The sequence below is a fragment of the Babylonia areolata genome, chromosome 6, assembly GCF_041734735.1.
Source record: "Babylonia areolata isolate BAREFJ2019XMU chromosome 6, ASM4173473v1, whole genome shotgun sequence".
NCBI lineage: Eukaryota > Metazoa > Mollusca > Gastropoda > Neogastropoda > Buccinidae > Babylonia > Babylonia areolata.
The window spans coordinates 16,597,768-16,619,036 of NC_134881.1; the positions used below are offsets into that span (position 1 = coordinate 16,597,768).

A 21,269-nucleotide genomic window follows, 5' to 3' on the forward strand; every position below is an offset into this window, starting at 1 on the left:
CGCAATGCTGGGCGCCGCTTATCAAAAGTGAGTCTTGTGTTTACAATCTTTTTTTTTTTTTCTTTTTTTTTTTTTTCTTTTTTTTTTACTCATCGTTCTCCATTAGTATAAAGAAGAACTGAATACAACGGAAACAAATACGTACTGAAACAAAACAACAGCAGCAACAACAACAAAGATCTGTGGATGCAGAGTGTTTGCTCAGATGTAACGCGTCCGCCTGGGAAGCGAGAGAATCTGAGCGCAATGGTTCGAATCCCATAATCGCCAGTATTTTCTCCCCTTCCACTAGACTTTGAGTGGTGGTCTGGGAGCTAGTCATTCGGATGAGACGATAAACCGAAGTCCCATGTGCAGCACGTACTTAGCGCATGTAAAAGAACCCACGCCAACAAAAGGGTTGTCCCTGGGAATTTTTTGTAGACAAATCCACTTCGAAAGGAAAAGAGTTCACTACCTTTTTCCAAACTGTAGATAGCTGAACCCCTAGTGAAGGGGGGAAAGGTCACTTGGTAGGCGTCTTGCCCCAACACATTTGTTGGAAATTGTAAGATGATAGAATTGTCTGGAAAAAGCAAAAGTCAAATCGTTTTCAATGCGTGCTACAATTCAACACTTGATACATTCATTCCACCGAAAAACAAAAAGTGAATTTCGTTTCGATTGATGAACAGGCACTGGCATCGAAATGACACTGAGCTTTTACTTAAATCGAAAACAATCAAGTGAATGTGAAAAACGAAGCTGACTTTCGTGTCGCCTCTGTGTTGTGGTACGTTTTCCCGACTGTCAATCGGAAGTGGAAGTGGAAAAAAATGTCACTGGTTCGCTGTGTCTAATTCTTCCGATAGTTTGGAGCTGGGCACTTGACCCCGACAGGCCTTCCGTGACAGGCACAGGTTCTAAACTTGTGGCCCTTGGATTTCAGCTGAGACATTTTCTGAAGCAAAACACAATAGTTCATTATGCCTCAAAAGACACAGTGTCAGGGTATTTTTTGTTCTGCAGTAATTAACAGTATCAAGAGATGACAATCCCTTGGATGTTTATGAATTCATCTTGACAATGTATATCAGCTTTTTTTTTCTTTTCTTTTTTTTTTTCTTTAAACTCTTCCTTGCAGTTTTTTCTAATGACAATTGTTTTCCTTGTTTTGCCAATTTCATTATTTCTAGCATATACAGCCGAGACAGTGTGATTTTTAGTAACGTATGTGTGCATAATCTAAAGCATGATAAAATTACCCAAGCTGCCCTGTAATTAATCTTTTAACTGTGAAAAAAGTTGGTAAAATTGTCAAATATTCATGCTCTATGATCCATCACAAAGTGAAAGTAATAATTACCCATATTCATCTCACATATGTAGACAGTGTTTTGATACTATAGGTGTTTTATGCAAGAACATACTTTTCTTACATGTGAGCGAAAAAGGAAACTTTCACGCCAAAGTTTGCACTCTGTATTGTCCAGGTTAATGAGACTTTTCTGATGATGCTTTCTTCTCATTGAAACACAATGACCTGTCATTTTCTCAGAATGCAAATGGCTGCCCATCTGTACCAATGATAGTTTCGATCAGTCATATGCCCCAGAATTCAAACACAATTGGTGATTTCAGTTAGTGACATTTGGATCATTAACTAAATTTGTAAACGCTCATGAGCAAACAAAATGTTGACCAAGTGAAGCAACACTGCATTTTTCTTTTGCATTTTGTTCACTTTTCATAACTAAAATATGGCATGTTGGCGCATCCGAGTGTCAAAGGAGAGCAGACGGGAAATATGATTTTTGTTTTTCTCAGAGATGATTTCTCGCGTCATGTTTCTTTGTCCAAAGTTCTTTGACTATTCTGCTTCACGTCCTCCAAAAGGAAGTAACAAGTCATTTTGCTGACTTTCAGATCGACGTTCAAACTGGAAGGACTTGAAGATTAAACATAAACATCAATGAAGCCTTGCTATGCCCGTGCCTTAATTAAAATGAAAAGAATAAATGAATGAGCAATCGGTAAGGTTAATGGGAACCTTGTTAACATGCCAGGGTCTTGCTGGACTCCCATGTGGGAGTCACTTCCTAACATACCATATGCTGAGGTCATTACTTTTCCTCCACGTTTATTTTTATTTTATCATTATTATCACTCTATATTTTTGCTGCTCCATCATCTGCACTGTTGCAGTGGCATTACTCCCTCGCCACTCATTCCGAGTCCCCCATACACAGCCACAACTGGGTTTGTCTTTTGCAGTCCCAGTGCCGGCAGTCCACAGGGAACCATCGATGTTAGGGTCGCCATGAGGCCACACACCAAAGTAGACCTTGTACTGCTGCTGAGTCACTTCGGTGGTGTTCGGAAGTGCCTGTTCTGATTTACCACGTTTATTTATTTTTTTCCCTTCCGCTTCTACCCTTCTCTCCCATTTCTATTCTTGTCTGTCACCTGGACTGCACATATTAGCTAGGGGGACATCATTTTCCTCAAATTCTGTGAAAGTGCCAGCTATGGGCCTAGGACCAATCATTTAGAATTTGGTGTGAAATCAAATCAGCGTGTGAATCTCGTGATATACTTAAGTATTTTCCATAATTCAGAGATAGATGATATACTTAAGTATTTTCCACAATTCAGTGCAAAACGAAAAAGGCAGTATGGTATCTCCAGGAAACACTGATGAATTGCCATGAAACTGTAGAATGGTCGACCATTTAATGGGGATAAATGAAGAATTTGTTTGCAGTCATTACTTTTGCACTAGATCAATGAGGTTTCAAAGGGATTCGTCATTAATGGGAAAGGTTTTGCTTTGGCGGAAGCATGCTTTCTGCACAGTGCCAAGAGTTAAGTCTGTGGTTGACATGCTGCCAGAACACTAAAATTATCTTACATTTTTCTACGCTTTTGTGCACTCATACACTCTCTCTGTCTCTGTCTCTGTCACACACACACACACACACACACACACACACACACACACACGTGCAAGCATATTTTCTCCCCCTCTCTCTAAAACACATATCCTCACTCCCAAAAGCATGTGCACACCCATTTACCCACACACTACACAGTCACAGAAGTAATCGATACCGATCAGGCAAAATGGCTGCCACTTCATCAGCTACAAACACCACCCATATACCCAGCTTTCAGCACTCCCGCTACGTAAGGGCCAATTAACTGGCCATCCGGCCAGCTGCCACCAGTCCACCCGATGGGTCTCTCTGCCTATTTCCCCCTTGATGCACTAATCAGCCAGGTACTCATGCTGCAGGTGAAAATCACCCTGCACGCCAGAGACTTCTGTTTCTTGGTCATTAGGACCTCGGGTATTCTTGCTTGATTTTTCTACAGAACATTACTTGTATGCTAACATACACATACAAACACATATACATTCAGATGGTTGAGCTACACCTTGTGATGGTGCTTAATTTAACAGTCAATACATGTAGGATTCTCTCTCATTCTCTCTCTCACACATTTTTCCACTCTCTCCTCCATCTAATACCAGAATCCACTGCATGCTGTCATTCAGCACCATCAATAATGTCTTACTGCAAATGTCCCATTCTTTAAAAGCTTTGTACCTGATGTGTTTTCCTATAAGAGGAATGGAGAAAGAATGTAATCTATAATTTGTCGGTACTGAGTACATATGTTGAAAATTGATACTGAGCAAGCCAGAAACTAGCTGGTATCTATTGTACTATGAACTGTGTACTTTCCACAGTAACATTAAACGATATACATAACACTGACCATGGAATAGATTTTTTTTAATGCCTCCCACGTCTAAGACTGCATCCCCGGAGCCAATTTCTAGTTTTTTTGTGGAAAACCATCAAATGTGCATTCTGATTAACTTCACGGAAGGGAGTTAAAACGTCTTTCTGTGTATGGAGCAGAAGGTGGAAGACAAAAAAGGACAAAAGGAAAAGAAAAAAAAAAAAAAAAACAAGAAAAACTAACAAAGCCAACAATTTTACATTCCACTTCCATAAAGTGCACTCTGGAGCCCTGCTATCATCTTGCATTCTGTGCATCAGAAAAGACAGGCCGCTCTCTGAAACCTGTTCACACACACACACACACACACACACACACACACACACACACACACACATACACACAAATACAGAGGGTGTTGCCTCATTAGTGAAACAAAACCAATATGCACCTTGTACTAAAAAAAAAAAAAAAAAAAAAAAAAAAAAAGAATATACAGCTTTCATGCAAAGTGTTCCGAATTACATAATCTGGCAAAAATCAAAACCACATGCTTTCGAAGTCAAAATCCATTCCAATGAAACACCACCAGTGTTCACACACACACACACACACACACACACACACACACACATATATATATATATATATATATATATATATATATATATATATATATATATATATGATGCTCAATAGTGGTAATTTGCGCAGTACCGGTAATGCGCGACAGTCTTTGCGCATTACCGGTAATGGGCAGTTACCGCTATTGAACACGACATACATAAAGCAGGAGAACCTCAGGCCTGCAAACTGGGTTGATCAACAGCCAGGTGGGTTCCAATAACCCAGCATATTCATGGCCCATGTTCAGTGTGTGGAAACCAACACAATGGATACACTGTCAGCAGCCAACGCCCTGTAAATACATCTTGGCTACAGATGACATCAATATCCATCACAAACAGGAACAGAAACGTAATCACCATTGTGAGAAAGAGAGAAATACAGACAGACACAGAGAGAAAGAGAGAGAGAGAGAGAGAGAGAGAGATGACATCAATATCCATCAAAAACAGGAACTGACACACGTAATCACCAATGTGAGGGAAAGAGAGAGAGAGAGAGAGAAGGAATAAATCAATGTCAGCACACTGCCGGTGATAAAAATCAATACAAATTATGGGCAGATTTCCCCCAGGCGTTGCTAGCCCTCTAAATTGCAAATTTCTATGCAGCAATCCTATTTCACGGCTCTGAAAAGACGCACATCTGAGCCAGACACAAAGTGGGCGAGGCGGAAAAACACTACGGTTGGATTATTGTTGTTTTATCCCGGGTTCATAAAGGCTAAGCCTTTGATGCTATTCACTTGCATAAGTTTGTTCACGCCACTGAATGCCCAGCCAAAACCAGGGGCCACACTACCAGTATGTGGCCTGGAACCCACAGGCTATTAATTCCCAGGTGCCAAACATAACACTTGTAAAGCGCATAGAGGTTCAAGAATATGCGCTAGAGCAAGACGTCTCAATAAAAAAAAATAAATAAATAAATAACATTTCCAATTACATCATTATCTTACTGAAGCACTTAACTCTGAAATTCAAACACAAAGCATTATACAATATATATATATATATATATATATATATATATATAGATAGATAGATAGATATAGATATATATGTGTGTGTGTGTGTGTGTGTGTGTGTGTGTGTGTGTGTGTGTGTGTTATAGTGTCAGGTTATGGTTGGGTTGTGGCATCCCCAAGCCACAATACCCTACCCCTTGTTTACTGAGACTGTTGGTCACATGAAGTCCCTTCCCTCTCCACCCTCCCCCTCCTCCCCCAGCCCTCTCTCCCAGCCCTCATCTCCCTTGCTAAGAACCCACCTGCCTGCTCTGTTGTTAAGCCACTTCCAGGCACCTCACAGTCCAACATAGCCAGAACATTAGCCTCTCAGACACCGTTTCAACTCCCTCCTCCCCCACTCTCCGCATCCCCCACGCCCCCTTTCCCTGCTGAAGTATTTGTAGGATTAGGACAGTGTGTGTGTGTGTGTGTGTGTGTGTGTGTGTGTGTGCCAGTGTGTGTGTGTGTGTGTGTGTGTGTGTGCCAGTGTGTGTGTGTGTGTGTGTGCCAGTGTGTGTGTGTGTGTGTGTGTGTTGCATCCCTGCCATCAGCCATCTTCTTGTGACCAACCAGTGTCCGTTTGCAACATTTTATACACATGGCGTGTTTACAACCAATCAGGTGATGTGCCTCTAAATCGCAGACACAGACTAGAGTGTTGGGACCATTCTACCAGTTGGGAAAGCATGAATATAAACAGCAAGCTCACATGGCTACAGCCTTTTCCCTGCCATTAGCAAACTAGGGAGCCAGAGTGAGAGACTGAGGCTCCACTGAGAAAGACATCTGTTGACCAGGAGGGCTGTGTGCTGCTAACTTCTAAGTTAGGATGTGCTGCTAAGTGCTGTTTTAGTTAAAGAAAATAAATCACCTCAAATCATCTGCTAAAAGACCCTGCTTGTGGTACGAGGAGAGAGTGGAGTGTGCACCTGTCCTCTACCTGCGATCCTACCATTCTACTACCCTACCCCTACTTCCATCTTCAATCACTCCGACCCTTTTTGCACACACACACACACACACACACACACACACACACACACATATATATATATATATATATATATATATATATATATATATATATATATTCACACAGATCGAAGCGTTTTTTATGTTGTTTTATTATCATTATGGTGGTTGTTATTATTATTATTATCATCATTATTATTATCAGTGTGTGTGTGTGTGTGTGTGTGTGTGTGTGTGAGTGTGCGTGTGTTTCTCCCCTCCTGCTCCCATCCTCAACGCAGAAAACTGAAAGAGCTGGAGTTTTCCTTTTTTATTAAAAAAAAAAAAATCATAGTTCACAAAAGTGATGGTACATCCTAACAGACACAGGACTGAAGTCAGTCACTCTGTCCACTAAGACATTACTCCTTTTTATCTAGAGAACGTGGCAAAGATTTTTGAAACTTAAAAATGAACAAATGAAATAAAACAAAAAGTTGAGCATGTGAGAATGTCAGAGTTATGTGGTGATCTGGTTTCCAGAGGATACAATAAAAGATTCAAAGATATTGAACACACACACACACACACACACACACACACACACAGAGAGAGAGAGAGAGAGAGAGAGAGAGAGAGAGAGAGAGAGAGGAGCGGACAGAGATAGAGACAACAAGAGACATAAATACAAAGTAAATTAGTTACAAACAAACGCGTGATTACTCAGGGTGTTACTGGTGCTCCTGTCTCACAATCAGAACACGCACACACAAAGAGACTGAAAAATAAGTGGGTTTTGTGGGGTTATTTTTTGTTGTTGTTGTTGTTGTTTTTTTGTTGTTGTTTTTTTGTTGTTGTTTTTCAAACAATAAATCCTAATTTTAAAAGCGAAAGGCTGAAAGGGAAGGAGGGAAAAGCGTGCAGCCCCTTACGCTTTATCACTTTATCATTTTAAAATATCAAAAGCCACCGATTCTGAATGCTTCCTGAATGAAGATGACACCAACACATTCACCTCCCACCCACCCCAACCCCCCAATCCCCCACTCCTGTCCACACGCCCTCCCCCAACCACACACCTCTACGTCAATACACACAAAATTCACGGTGCACAAAATCCTTCATCAGCCCCTCTCTTCCCCTTCCTCACTCCCTTCCTCAGCAATAACGCCCACAGCCAAAAGTTCAACCATAACCCCATTTTTCCTACTTCTGGGCGACGGCTTGGTCCAGAAAAGCCGGGCACACCATTCGCAGGCATGGGCTGCTACATCTCTGCTGGACGCGCTAATCCTCCCATGGTTACGTGCCATTCGTCTTCCCATCCACCCAGATCCCAGCTGACAAATTCCCATCGATCCACACCCGGCCCAATCCCCCTTCCCGCAATACAAGAGTATCAGAGGGAGCAGCGTTAATACCCGACCAGTCTGGTTCCAGTCTGGCGATACACGTACATTACAACACGTGCATTACAACATCAGAGAGAATAGGGAAACGGCTAATAGCTGGCCTCAAATGAATAATATAATTTTACCTGAACGGATCAGCAAGGACCACAGTTCAGTTCGGTTCATTTACTCAAGGAGGCGTCACTGTGTTCGGACAAATCCATAAACGTTACACCACATCTGTTATGCAGATGCCTGACCAGCAGCGTAACCCAACGCGCTTAGTCAGGCCTTGAGGAGAAGTAAAAATGCATAGAAAGCAAATTTATACATCATTAAATTAATGAATAAATAAATAAACAAGCAAGGACCATAGTAGGACCATAGTAAGCCATCACAGCCATAGTCTTTCCCAGCAGACAGCAGAATGTAAAGGGAAAGGAGGGGTGGAGGCCCGGGTACCGGTAGTGGGAGGGACAGAAAGCGAGAAAGAGACACCGACACAAGGACAGACGATTCGTTCGATAATTTTCATCTCAGCACACTTCAGATATGGATATGCATGTACACTTTTTTTTTCAAACAATAACAAAGATTAAATGTTCTTTCTCATCAAAAAACGTTTTTGTTCTGATTATTAACAAGTATCAGAGCCATATTAGAAAGAGCACAGTAATACAGACTGAAAAAAATATCCAAAATGTTTTACTTGTCTGTGTTAAGTAAGTCAGTTTTGGTGGCTTGACTTGTCTGTTAAAACCTACAGACAGCATTGCTAATCACTGTGTTAATGGAATTTTGTTGTTGTTGTTTTGTTTAACAGTATCAGTAAGTAAACCAAACGAACAAACAAACACACAAAACAACAACGAACAAACAAACAAAAACAACAACGGAGGTTCATATCATCTTTCTCCCTCGATGAATTTCTTTCGCTGTTCTTTTCTCTTTATATAAAAAAAATAAAAATAAAAAAAAGCAAACCCTCTCATCCGTTTCAACTGCTTTGGACACTTAGTATATCCATGAAATAACATCAGAGGGTTCACACTCTACGCACATCTACCAGAATGCACATAATCATATAGCGCTCAGATATCAGAGCCGCCTGTAGGTTTTATGAACATTACGGAAAGAAACCCATGAATAACAAAGGAACTTTCAAACTCAGTATAATGTTTTCCTGGTAGAAGTATTGGTGCAACGGGCCTCCATGGCTCCTTTTCAGTACTACTGCAGGTTATATGTGTTCCTTATTCAGGATGCACCTTGATCAAGGTCTCCTACCAGAGAGCCAGTGTGGCTTCCGGAAAGAACGCGGGACTATCGACATGGTGTTTGCTGCCAGGCAGCTCCAGAAGAAGTGTCAGGAACAGAACGCCGACCTTTACTCCACCTATGTCGATCTTACCAAGGCCTTCGATACTGTTAGCAGAGATGGCCTTTGGAGAATCATGGCGAAGTACGGATGTCCCAGAAAGTTCATCACCATCATACAGCAACTACACGATGGGATGCTGGCCCGAGTCCAAGACAACGGAGAGACTTCAGAACCATTCCCTGTCTCCAACGGAGTCAAGCAAGGGTGTGTTCTTGCCCCCACCCTGTTCAGTCTCATGTTTTCAGCCATGCTGACAGATGCCTTCAGAGACGCTGACGTAGGCATTGGCATCAGGTACCGCACAGATGGCTCACTCTTTAACCTCAGGAGGCTTCAAGCAAAAACCAAGGTGAGGACAGACACTGTCAACGACTTCCTGTTTGCTGATGACTGCGCTCTCAATGCTGCCTCCGAAGCTGACATGCAACACAGCGTCGACAAGTTCTCTGCTGCCTGTGACAACTTTGGCCTCACAATCAGCACAAAGAAGACTGAGGTGATGCACCAGCCAGCTCCAGGAAAGCCTTACGTTGAACCAAACATCTTCATCAACGGACAACGACTGAATGCGGTGGACAAGTTCACATACCTGGGCAGTACACTCTCTCGCACAGTTGTTATCGACGACGAGGTGAATGCCAGACTCGCCAAAGCCAGCGCTGCCTTCGGCAGACTCCATAAGAACGTTTGGAACAGGAGAGGCATCACCCTGGAGACGAAGCTCAAAGTATACAAGGCCATAGTTCTCACCACACTGCTCTATGGATGTGAATCATGGACGGTCTACAAACGCCACGCCAAAAAGCTGAACCACTTCCACATCACCAGCCTCAGAAAACTTATCGGCATAAAGTGGCAAGAGAAGATCCCTGACACAGAGGTGCTCACTCGTGCAAACTTGCCCAGAATCTACACCATCTTGATGCAGGCCCAGCTGTGCTGGGCAGACCATGTAGTTCGCATGCCAGACCACCGGCTCCCCAAGAAACTGCTGTACGGCGAACTCCAACATGGCAAGCGCTCCCATGGAGGCCAAAAGAAGCACTTCAAAGACACTCTGAAAGCTTCTCTGAAGGCCTTCAACATCAGCCACGACACATGGAAGCTGAATGCAATGGACAGACCAAAGTGGCGTTCAGCTGTCCACAAAGGCGCCAAATCCTGTGAGGCCAACAGAATCGCTGCGGCAGAGCAACGCAGACAGGCCAGGAAAAGCAGTGCCAGCAAGTCCCCGACAGCCGCCACCATCCCCTGTCCACATTGTGTCAGAACCTTCCGGGCGCGGATTAGCCTGACCAGTCATCTGCGCACCCACAGAGCCCAACCCACCCCCAGGATAACTATATGGTCCTCGTCGATCCCGACGGACGAACCACACATTCAGGATGCAAAAGTCTTACACACACAGGTGTTGATGACTGCCGAGGGGATAACGGCGATAGATAGGTTACCTATTCGCTAGGCACCTGGGGCTGAGGGGTGAACAATAACAGAAGAACAAGAAGAAGAGAGAGAGACAAGACAAGACAAATTCTTTGTTATCAAGGATAACAGATAAGCACTGGCGCGCTTTTTTTTTCATCCAGTCCCCGCCCTGAAACAGGGTCTACACTACACGATACTAGTAACATTATATATGTCAATGCATGCACTACACAATGCTACTTGAAGTCATAGAATGCGAATACTATACTACATAAAGGCATAAGCATGGTAAAAATCACACACACACACACACACACAGAGAGAGAGAGAGAGAGAGAGAGAGAGAGGCACAAGCACGGTATTAATAATCGACATATAAAAACAAAAAAACAAAACAAAACAAAACTGACTGAAAATTAAAAAAAAAAACAGAACACACACATACACACACACTCTCTCTCTCTCTCTCTCTCTCTCTCACGCACACTTACACACAAATAAGCATACAGAGAGAGACAGAGACAGAGAGAGAGAGAGAGAAGAAAAAATCAATGAAGACAGCAGCAGCCAGCCATCTGGCCAGTCAGTAGCTGTGGCAGGAAGCTTTCGTGAAATCAGCGAGCAGAAGGAAGTGAAAGAGACAGTGTGAGGAGGGAGGGTTGGAGAGAGCTACAGGCTGTCCTGTCACAACGATGTGAATGGATTTATTGTTTTGTATACAAGTGAAGGAGATGGAGGCTGGGATCCGCACTTCCCTCAGCACTAAGGGCAGTGAATAGCGGTGGAACTGGCCGTTCTGTGGATCTTGTCTTCAGTCAGTGGTGGGCAATTCTTTTTCCTGAAGGTGAGATTCAGTTTTTTCTTCACTTAGTTATTACCACCTGTATCCTTTTCCTCCTTAATATCTTCGCTTATTTTCCTGAAGGTGAGATTCGGTTTCTTTACTTATTATTAACCCCATGTATCTTTTCTCTCCTTAATGATTTCACATAATTTTTTTCCTTATTCAGGATGCAAAAGCTCTAGGACACACACAGGTGTTGATGACTGCCGAGGGGATAACGGCGATAGATAGGTTACCTATTCACTAGGCACCTGGGGCTGAGGGGTGAACAATAACAGAAGAACAAGAAGAAGAGAGAGAGACAAGACAAGACAAGACAAATTCTTTGTTATCAAGGATAATATATAAGCACTGGCGCGCTTTTTTTTCATCCAGTCCCCGCTCTGAAACAGGGTCTACACTACACAATACTAGTAACATTATATATGTCATTGCATGCACTACACAATGCTACTTAAAGTCATAGAATGCGAATACTATACTACATAAAGGCATAAGCATGGTAAAAATCTCTCACACACACACACACACACACACACACACACACACACACACAGAGGGGCACAAGCACGGTATTAATAATCGACATATAAAAACAAAAAAAACAAAAAACAAAACAAAACAGACTGAAAATAAAAAAAACAGAACACACACATACACACACACTCTCTCTCTCTCTCTCTCTCTCTCGCACACGCACACTTACACATAAATAAGCATACAGAGAGAGACAGAGACAGGGAGAGAGAGAAGAAAAAAATCAATGAAGACAGCAGCAGCCAGCCATCTGGCCAGTCAGTAGCTGTGGCAGGAAGCTTTCGTGAAATCAGCGAGCAGAAGGAAGTGAAAGAGACAGTGTGAGGAGGGAGGGTTGGAGAGAGCTACAGGCTGTCCTGTCACAACGATGTGAATGGATTTATTGTTTTGTATACAAGTGAAGGAGGTGGAGGCTGGGATCCGCACTTCCCTCAGCACTAAGGGCAGTGAATAGCGGTGGAACTGGCCGTTCTGTGGATCTTGTCTTCAGTCAGTGGTGGGCAATTCTTTTTCCTGAAGGTGAGATTCAGTTTTTTCTTCACTTAGTTATTACCACCTGTATCCTTTTCCTCCTTAATATCTTCGCTTATTTTCCTGAAGGTGAGATTCGGTTTCTTTACTTATTATTAACTCCATGTATCTTTTCTCTCCTTAATGATTTCACATAAATTTTTTTCCTGAAAGCGAGATTCAGTTTTTTCACTTATTATTACCTATATGTTTTTCCTCTTTAATGTTTTCATTTGTTTTTTTTTTCCTGAAAGTGAGATTCAGTTTCTTCACTTGTTATCACCTGCGTCTTTTTCCTGCTAAATGTTTTCACTCCTTCTCCTGAAGGTGAGATTCACTTCTTTTTTTTAACCTTTAACCACCTGTTACTTTTTCCTCAATGTTTTCACTTATTTTCCTAAAGGTGAAATATTCGGTTTCTCCACTTAATATCAACCCCTTGTATCTTCTCTCCTTAATGTTTTCACTTATTTTCGAAAGGGTGAGATTCGATTTCTTCACCCCTGTATTTTTTTCTCTCCTTAATGTTTTCACTCCTTTTCCTGGAGGTGAGATTAGATTTTTTTTCCTCTTAACACCCTATTACCTTTTTCCACCGTAATGCTGCCACTTATTTTCATGAAGGTGACGTTCAGTTTCTTCATTTCTGATCCCTTGCATCTTTTCCCTCCTCAGTGTTATGATTTCCCCCTTTTTGTTCCCTTTTTCTATTTTTATCTCCCTCTTTTTCCAGTTGTTTTTTTTTTTTTTTTTTTCTAGAAGAGGGTGGGTGCTTATCTCCCCACCCATAAGAGAGCTAACTATTTCAACTCATTTTTAACCATTCATTTGTGAATACATTTTATGTACATTCCAGTTTACTTTTTCTTTATATATATATATAGATAAATGTTTATAGGTTTTTAGATTTTTTTTATTGTTTAGGTAGGTGAGTGCATGGCTGCATAATTGTGTGTTTTAATTTGTATCAAAATCATTAATTTGTTGCGAAAACAATATTTACAATATCTTAACATCACTTACTTCCTCGTTAGAGTCCTCTCATATTCGTCACAATGATGTTGCTCTGTGTGTGTGTGTGTGTGTGAAATCATAATTACAAGTGTGTTTAATAAGTGGATGAAGAGATATGTGCACATGCATACATGTCCAAAAACATATTCATTATTCAATGGAAATTTACCCGTCACAGGCAACAGGTCAGGGCCATTTCAACAAGAATAATATCGTAGAGAAAAAAGACATGTCATATTTCAGGAAACCACGCTGAGGTGTACAAATATCTTTCACTTATAACTACAAGTTCATTGGGAATCGAACATTCCAAAAACACCTTTTATTACTGAAATACACTATTCAGGGTAAATACAGGGTAACAGTTTTAATCATATGTAGCGCTGTCTTAAATGAATGGTGGAAAACAATACGATCAATATTAGTACTATACTGTTCTATCATCATCCTAATAACACTTTAAAAACATTTGTAAAACTGCTGTAAGCATTACTTTTCGCACATCCATGAAATGAAATGCACTGCTTAACTACATCATATTATAGGAAACCAGTGGGCATTGTTTTACTACAGCCACCCTATTAAAAAAATAGTAAAAACAACAACAACAGGAAACAGTAACCCACTTGTATTAAAAATATATACGGCAATGCTTGTTCATGTTCAAAGCAAAACGTGATGACACACACAGTTCCTCAATATGTTTACTGTTAGCTGGGACTACTACACCCTTTACAGTGCGGTCATTGGCATCAGCAACAACGGACTTAAAGGCACAATCTGTGTCTGTGATCATGATTGGCTGCATCAGCAAAGACTGACTCAGCCAGTGGATAAGTGAGAAAGAGAGAGAGGGGGGATGGGGGAGAGAGGGGGGGGGGGACAATGAGAGAGAGGATGAGAGAGAGGTGGACACAGGTAGAGAGGGAGGGAGAGAGACAGAGAGAGACAGAGAGAGCTAAGCGCGTTGGGTTACGCTGCTGGTCAGGCATCTTTTTAGCAGATGTAGTGTAGATTTGTCCGAACGCAGTTACGCCTCCTTGAGTAAATGAACTGAACTGAACTGAACTGAGAGTGATGGCGGGAGAAAGAGAGAGACAGAGAGACAGACAGAGACGGCGACAGATATATACATTTAAATCAAATGTCTTGCTCCCCTATATTACACTTAATTTTCCCTTCCAGATCAAGCCTTCACAACCACTGTCACTGCCATTTCTGGAATGGAGACTGAAAACAACTGCAACAGACTGCATTTTATTTCTTTTCATTAAAGAAAAAGAAAAATGTTTTCCAACGCTAACAGAGACAGATTAATTACCATCAATCTTCTTCAAATTTCCATTTTATAACTCTGTACTCGGTACATAATACAAACCAATAACTGTAACCAAGCAACTCATGTTCGGAATGTGTGACAGTTCAATTAGCTGTATTCACTATGTGCATACTTTCAATACTATATCAGTTTCATAACATCAATACCTAGCATGCACACCCCCGAAAATGGCTGCATACATGGCGGGGTAAAAACGGTGTACATACGAGTGAACGTGGGAGGTGCAACCCAGGAACAAAGAAGAAGAAGAATACTATCAATTAACTATTCAGCACCATATTAACAGAGAAACACCACACCTACGTTTCCATCTCCAGCGTTTCCTCTCTCCCTTCCAGCTATCACTGAATCAATGGGTCTTTCAGCTTAACCGCAGTTCATTCCACTCAACGTTCCCATTTCTTATGCACTGTCCTCGTTCCCTTCTTTGTCATGCACACCAAGGGACCTGCCCTATATTCTATGGGCTGTGTAACTCGCCAGCGTACCAGTACGGTCAGCACTCAAACGCGTGCACGTGCACACACACACACACACACATATGTATATATATATAAGCAAACATCTCAAGAGAAAAGAGGTTATCTGATATAATATGTGAAGTTGCTGAAGATGAATTGCATTTATTAGATACGTGAATCTTATTTTATAATTTGCGAAAGCATCTAATCACAACTGTAGAGCAGTATAATCATCAATCAAATGTGATCACTAGAAAGATACAAAACAATATCCTAAAACCAAGTGATTTATTCAATTGCAATGACTGTCAAAACACACTCGCTAAATAAGTATTTCATTGCATGCGTATCAAATGACCGTTTCTTTCTTTGTTCTTGTTCTTTGTTGTGTTCATTAATCTTTAGGGATCTTATGACAACAAATGAAGTTGAGTCGAGTCACACACACACACACACACACACACACTTATACATACATACACTTATACACACGCATGTAAGCACGCACCTACATGCACACTGAGGCAGGGTCAATAACCAAGACCCTTGGGAAATGCGCATGCAAGCAGGTTCGCCATCGCACACAGGCACGTAATATGGAAGTGGTCACAAAAATACACAAACACGATCCCCGTTTTGCTTTTTTTCTCATTTCTTTCTTCTTTCATTTCATTCATTCATTCTTTAAAAAAATATATACATGTCTGTTTATGTATCTATTTATTCATCTATTTATTTGCAGTACGACTCCCTCCCCCCTCTCGCCCCAGTGTTTGAACATAAAAAAATAAAGAAATAGTCACCACACACACACACACACACACACACACACACACACACCACACACACACACACACACCACACACCCATACACACACACACCACACACCCATACACACACACACACCACACACACACACACACATGTACACACATATGCACACACACACGCGCGCGCGCGCGCACACACACACACACACACAAAGAGAAACACACACACACACATGTACACACACACACACACACACACACACACACACACACGCACACACAAAGAGAAACACACACACACACACACACACAAACACACACAAACACACACACAATCTTTGCTATTTTACTTCATATCTGTCTTCTCTCTTTCTCCAGACTCATCTTGTATGTCCTTTCTCTCTTCCTCACCCGAGATTCCACACTGCAACGTAGGAAAAGCCTTGAGAATACAAGTGTGGCAGACTGAACAAGCAGTGAGTTCTAGCTGACTGGTCTCACCCAATCAGGGGGCTAAGCCTAGTCCACTCCCCAACCCCGCCCCCCTCCCTCTTTCAATTAGTTCTTTGCCTGCTAGCCTATAACGCATGTGGGATTGATTTCCTGACATTTGGAAATTGGCTTGAGTTACCCCCCCCCCCCCCCCCCCCCCAAAAAACAAAAACAAAAACAAAACAAAACAAAAACAAAAAAACAACAACAAAAAACAACAACCAATAAACAAAAGCAAAAAACAAACAAAGAAACAAACATACAAACAAACAAACAAAACAAAACAAAACAAAACAAAAAAATGGTGTGTAGATTTACATTTCATCTCCTTCTGTAGCTAAACTAGTTACTCGACGTGTTTCCAGTAAGTGTCAATCACAAACCAGGAACACGTGAAAACTTAAACAGCACGTTTCCTTTGAAATAGCTCATACAGGACGAAATGGCACTTTTTGGGGGAGTGGGGGGTTGGGGTGGCGGGGGGTGGGGTTCTCAGGAAAGACTCACCATGACCCGTCTTTGGGTGGATGACAGAAATCCCAGCACAGTAAAGAAAAAGGCAAAACAAAAATATTATTATCTAAATATATTCACCAGCCCTCGTCGCTGCAATAACGTAAGAGTCAGAGTAGCTCTCATGTTAGTCGACCCCCACCACACACACACACACACACACACAAACACAAAGCACCTGCGACCGAGCAAACGGACTTTTTTTTTTTTACCTTTGTATCCGATCAGATTATTCAGTCAGATCAAACGCTTCTTTTTAAAACAAATATTAATTTTCACATAATTTTTTACAAAAGCTTCTTATCATCATGAGCTGTCGTTAAGGAGATTAAGATTACTCCACGTCAAAGCCAAAAATTCAGAATCTTTATATACTCAGGAGGGAGTGGTAGGTTAAGGAAGTGAAGCGAGTTTGGAGAGAGAGATGGAGAGAAAGAGAGAGGGAGAAAGAGAAAGGCAGAGAGAGTTGGAGGAGGCGAGAAAGACAAGGCGGACAAAAATGTGACAGAGTGAAAAAGCTTCAGACAAAAATTGTATAGAAAAAAAACTAAAACCCTACAGGAATGACTTACAAAGAATTTACTGAAATTTCTAAATACTAAAAAAGTTTTCTATGAAACAAATAGGATCAAATAAAACGAATAAATAGACAAGTAAAATATTTGGATTTTCTAAATACTAAAAAAGTTATCTGTGAAACAAATAGTATCAAATAAAACGAATAAATAGACAAGTAAAATATTTGTGGTACTAAATTTTGGTTTATAAAATATGAAAAATGGGGAGTGGGAGAAGACAAGTCTTCCAGCACACACGAACAGTAGAGAAGAAGGCGATGGAGAGACAGAGAGACAGAGAGAGAGAGAGAGGGGCGGGGGGGGGGGGGGGGGGGGCGGGCGGACAGCCTTGGGAAGTTGTGGGTTTGGGTGAGGGTCAAGAAGCTTTAAAAAAAAAGTGGGGTGGGGGACCAATGGCACTGGCTTGTACATGTTGCAACAGGTCAGTCGGACTTTCTGAAATCAATCCTCCTCTTCCTACAGCCAGGAGGACTGATGAATCATGAAGTGAAAACAGGAATACCCATGAGCAATATATAACATTGTGAGCAACGACAAAATCTAACTTTCCCATATTGTTCCTTAAATGTTGGAGTGTACGGAGGATGAGGCGTGGCGGGGGTCTGGGGGGGACACCCCCTCACCCCAAAGACCTCCCCCCCAAAAAATGCCCTTTCCACTTATCGTAGACATAGCTCTGGCTTGGTTCTCATCTGGCCGAAACGCTTTGCATGTCAGATCAGAGTGTCCAAGACAGTTCCCATAAACTCCCCGACAGCCGCGGTTCTGCACTGCCATTTTTTCTCCCCATTCATGGCTCACCCTCGATCTCTGCTCGTATTTCAATCATGGTCGCACTGCGTGCTGGCCGATTCTCCCTCGCCACCCCCACCCCCCTCCCTTCCAGAAACAGCGACCCCCATTTCCGACATGCCAGCTCTTTCCTCTTTTTCTTCAATTTTATGTATAATGACACAGCACATCCTCACCACTATCATCAACATGATTTTGTGTTTATTGCCATGCTGTCGTGATTTGAAAGGTTTCGCCAGTAATTCACTTCTCTGACAGTTCCCTCAGGCAATGCCTTTTTCTTTTCTTTTCGTTCTTTATCTTCTCCCTTTCCTCTTCCCCTGAACTCCGCCAACCACCCCCTTCCTGGCAATAAGGATGATTTCACCACGCTGCTAGCACAGCCAATGATTGATTTCCCTCGAAGACAAGAGAGGCGGACATAGTTGTTCCACACACAGCTCCTGACTGTCAATAGTTATCCCTCACCGCATTCCGCGATCATAACCTGTTAGAAACCCCTTCAGGCACAGAGATATAAACACTGACAAGGGCGAAATGCACACGCACAGGGAAAATTACCGACAGGTTCTGCGCCTTTAAAAAAAAAAATAAATAAATAAATAAAATAAAAAAAACTTGTGCCAGTGACACAGAATGTTCAGGGAGTATCTTAAAGGGACTCTCTCCGACACACACGCACAAAACAAGCAAAATTCAAACACAGGGAGAATCTTTGGGACTCTGAGTCTTTTGCATTCACACACACACACACACACACACACACACACACAGCTTTCCCTTTTTTTTCATTTCCTCATTAACTCATATGAACAAACACGTTATGCGTCTGTTCATTTTTGTCCTAACATCAACACAGTTCATTATTTGTGCAAAAAGTGTAGACGTTAACACGTCAACTTTTTAAAGTAATATTCTGGAAATGAAACCAACATCTGATTTATAAATATGTTTCACTTTACTACTTCTGATGATAAAACATAATTATTATAAATAAATCAATGAAGTAGTAGAGGCTGTTAATTAAACTGTGAGAATAGATAATAATAATAATAATAAAATGAAATAAAAGAGCCAGTGTGTATCACTCATGTGTACTTTCAAATCAACACGTATTTGTCTGTGTGTGAGTCCTGGGTGTGTTGTGTGTGTCTGTGCCTATGCTCACACTTGCAAATGAGAATGCTTGTTTGCATACCTACATGCATGTGTGTATATTTTTTTTTCAGCTTCATGCTTTCTTAGCAATTATTAGATCAAAATGTATTTCCTGCAATACAGCATGTTAACCTTGAATTTACAAGCTTGCCCTGCACCATCACTCTTTACAAACGCTTTAAAAATTTAACATTTCAACATTCCTGATACTTCATGGTTCACTGCATTCAAGATTTTCTCATTACACTTTTCTGGTGCGTCACTTTTTAAGTTCAACCTCTCAGCTTACATTCTATTTTAGCAATGTTTGAGTTTATACACACACACGCACACGCACACGCACACACACACACATATATAATTTATATATATATATTATATATATATGTGTGTGTGTGTGTGTGTTTGTGTGTGTGTGTGTGTTGTTGTTGTTGTTGTTGTTGTTTTTAATCAGAGTTTTCTTGCCTCCCTGGCCAGAAATGACTGAACAACCTTTCTCAAAGTCAGTTAATACAGATTAAGTGGGTTGATGATTGGGGAAGAGAGATGATGAGGAAGAGGAAGGAGGTGGGATTCTCCACACCCTCCATCCCCTTGATGTGATGCCGTTTGGGGTCTGACAGCCCTGGATTGGCCCCAGTCACGCTTCCAACTCCCAATTAACCCTTTCCGCCACTAACCCCCTCCTACATCCTTCCCTATATTCCAAACACGCGCACACTCTTGAACATATCCGTCTTCATCAGTGTTACTACCTTCGTTTTCTTCCTTTTTTCTTTATTTTTTTTCTGTTGCTCCATACTATCAGCGTGAAATGTGGATTGACATCTGTTCTTGCTATGCTTGCTGACTGTGTTTCCTCAGTCCTGGACAAGACGTCAGTTCAAAGGGAATCGGTAAGTTAAAGCGTTGTACTTTCAATCCCAGTGCTGGCACCTCAGGTGAGTTAAGGGTGCAGATTTTTCCAATCTCCCGCTGACATCCCCTTTCCTCATGCAGTGTTTTCAGTAGACCTGCCAGTGCCTTAGCCCCCATTTGTCTGCACACACATGCAGATACTCGATTCCATAATCGATGTTAGTATTCCGGCGGCGGGTCTTTGGAAACAGGAAGCACAGCCCTGAAACCAGAGTATGGCTACCTGGATGGCGGAGTGAGAATGGTTTTCAAGCTTCATTGTTTGTTTGTTTGTTTGTTGTTGTTTTTTTCACTTCTATTGGAGTATGGAGAATCACTGCAAAATAATGGTTTCATGCCCAGGTGTAAACATGGGAATTGCAGCCAATGACCTGCAGGATAGGAAAAAAAAAAAGAACAGGGATATCGATAAGATTTCCTCCTCTCCTCACTCTTTATGGCCCATGACATCATTACTGCAGTAAAAGTGTCCTGCTTTGTCTGGAGCAAGAAAGGCATGTCAGTTCTTAACTCCAAAGTTGTGTCTGTGGCCCATCCAACCACTCAGGGCAACATCAGTCTGAAAACATGCCACAAATAAAAAAAAACCAAACAAACAACATAAACAATGAATATGTCGCATGTGTAATCCAGTTCAACCCTGATAAAAAATAATGAAACAGCAAATAAGACACAACTTCAACTGTATTCAAGTTGCTGTTCGTACTTCTTTGAGCATAAACAAACAAAACAATGATCGAATTATATGCTGTCAATCAGACTGCATAAAAAACATGGATAACAATCTGCACCAAAAACAATCTGTTTTCCTTTCAGAGGGGTACATTGC

General features: G+C 41.6%; 1 long non-coding RNA gene across 1 annotated transcript in view; it reads right to left on the reverse strand.

Annotated features, from left to right (window-relative positions):
* Positions 1-91: 91 nt before the first annotated feature.
* The window catches only part of LOC143282787 (uncharacterized), a 32,934-nt gene continuing 11,756 nt past the window's right edge, over positions 92-21,269 (reverse strand). Inside the window, exons 4-5 of the long non-coding RNA XR_013055305.1 lie at positions 3,990-4,073; positions 92-940 (exon numbers count right to left, since the gene is read on the reverse strand). This is a non-coding gene — a long non-coding RNA (uncharacterized LOC143282787). The remainder of the gene's footprint in view (positions 941-3,989; positions 4,074-21,269) is intronic.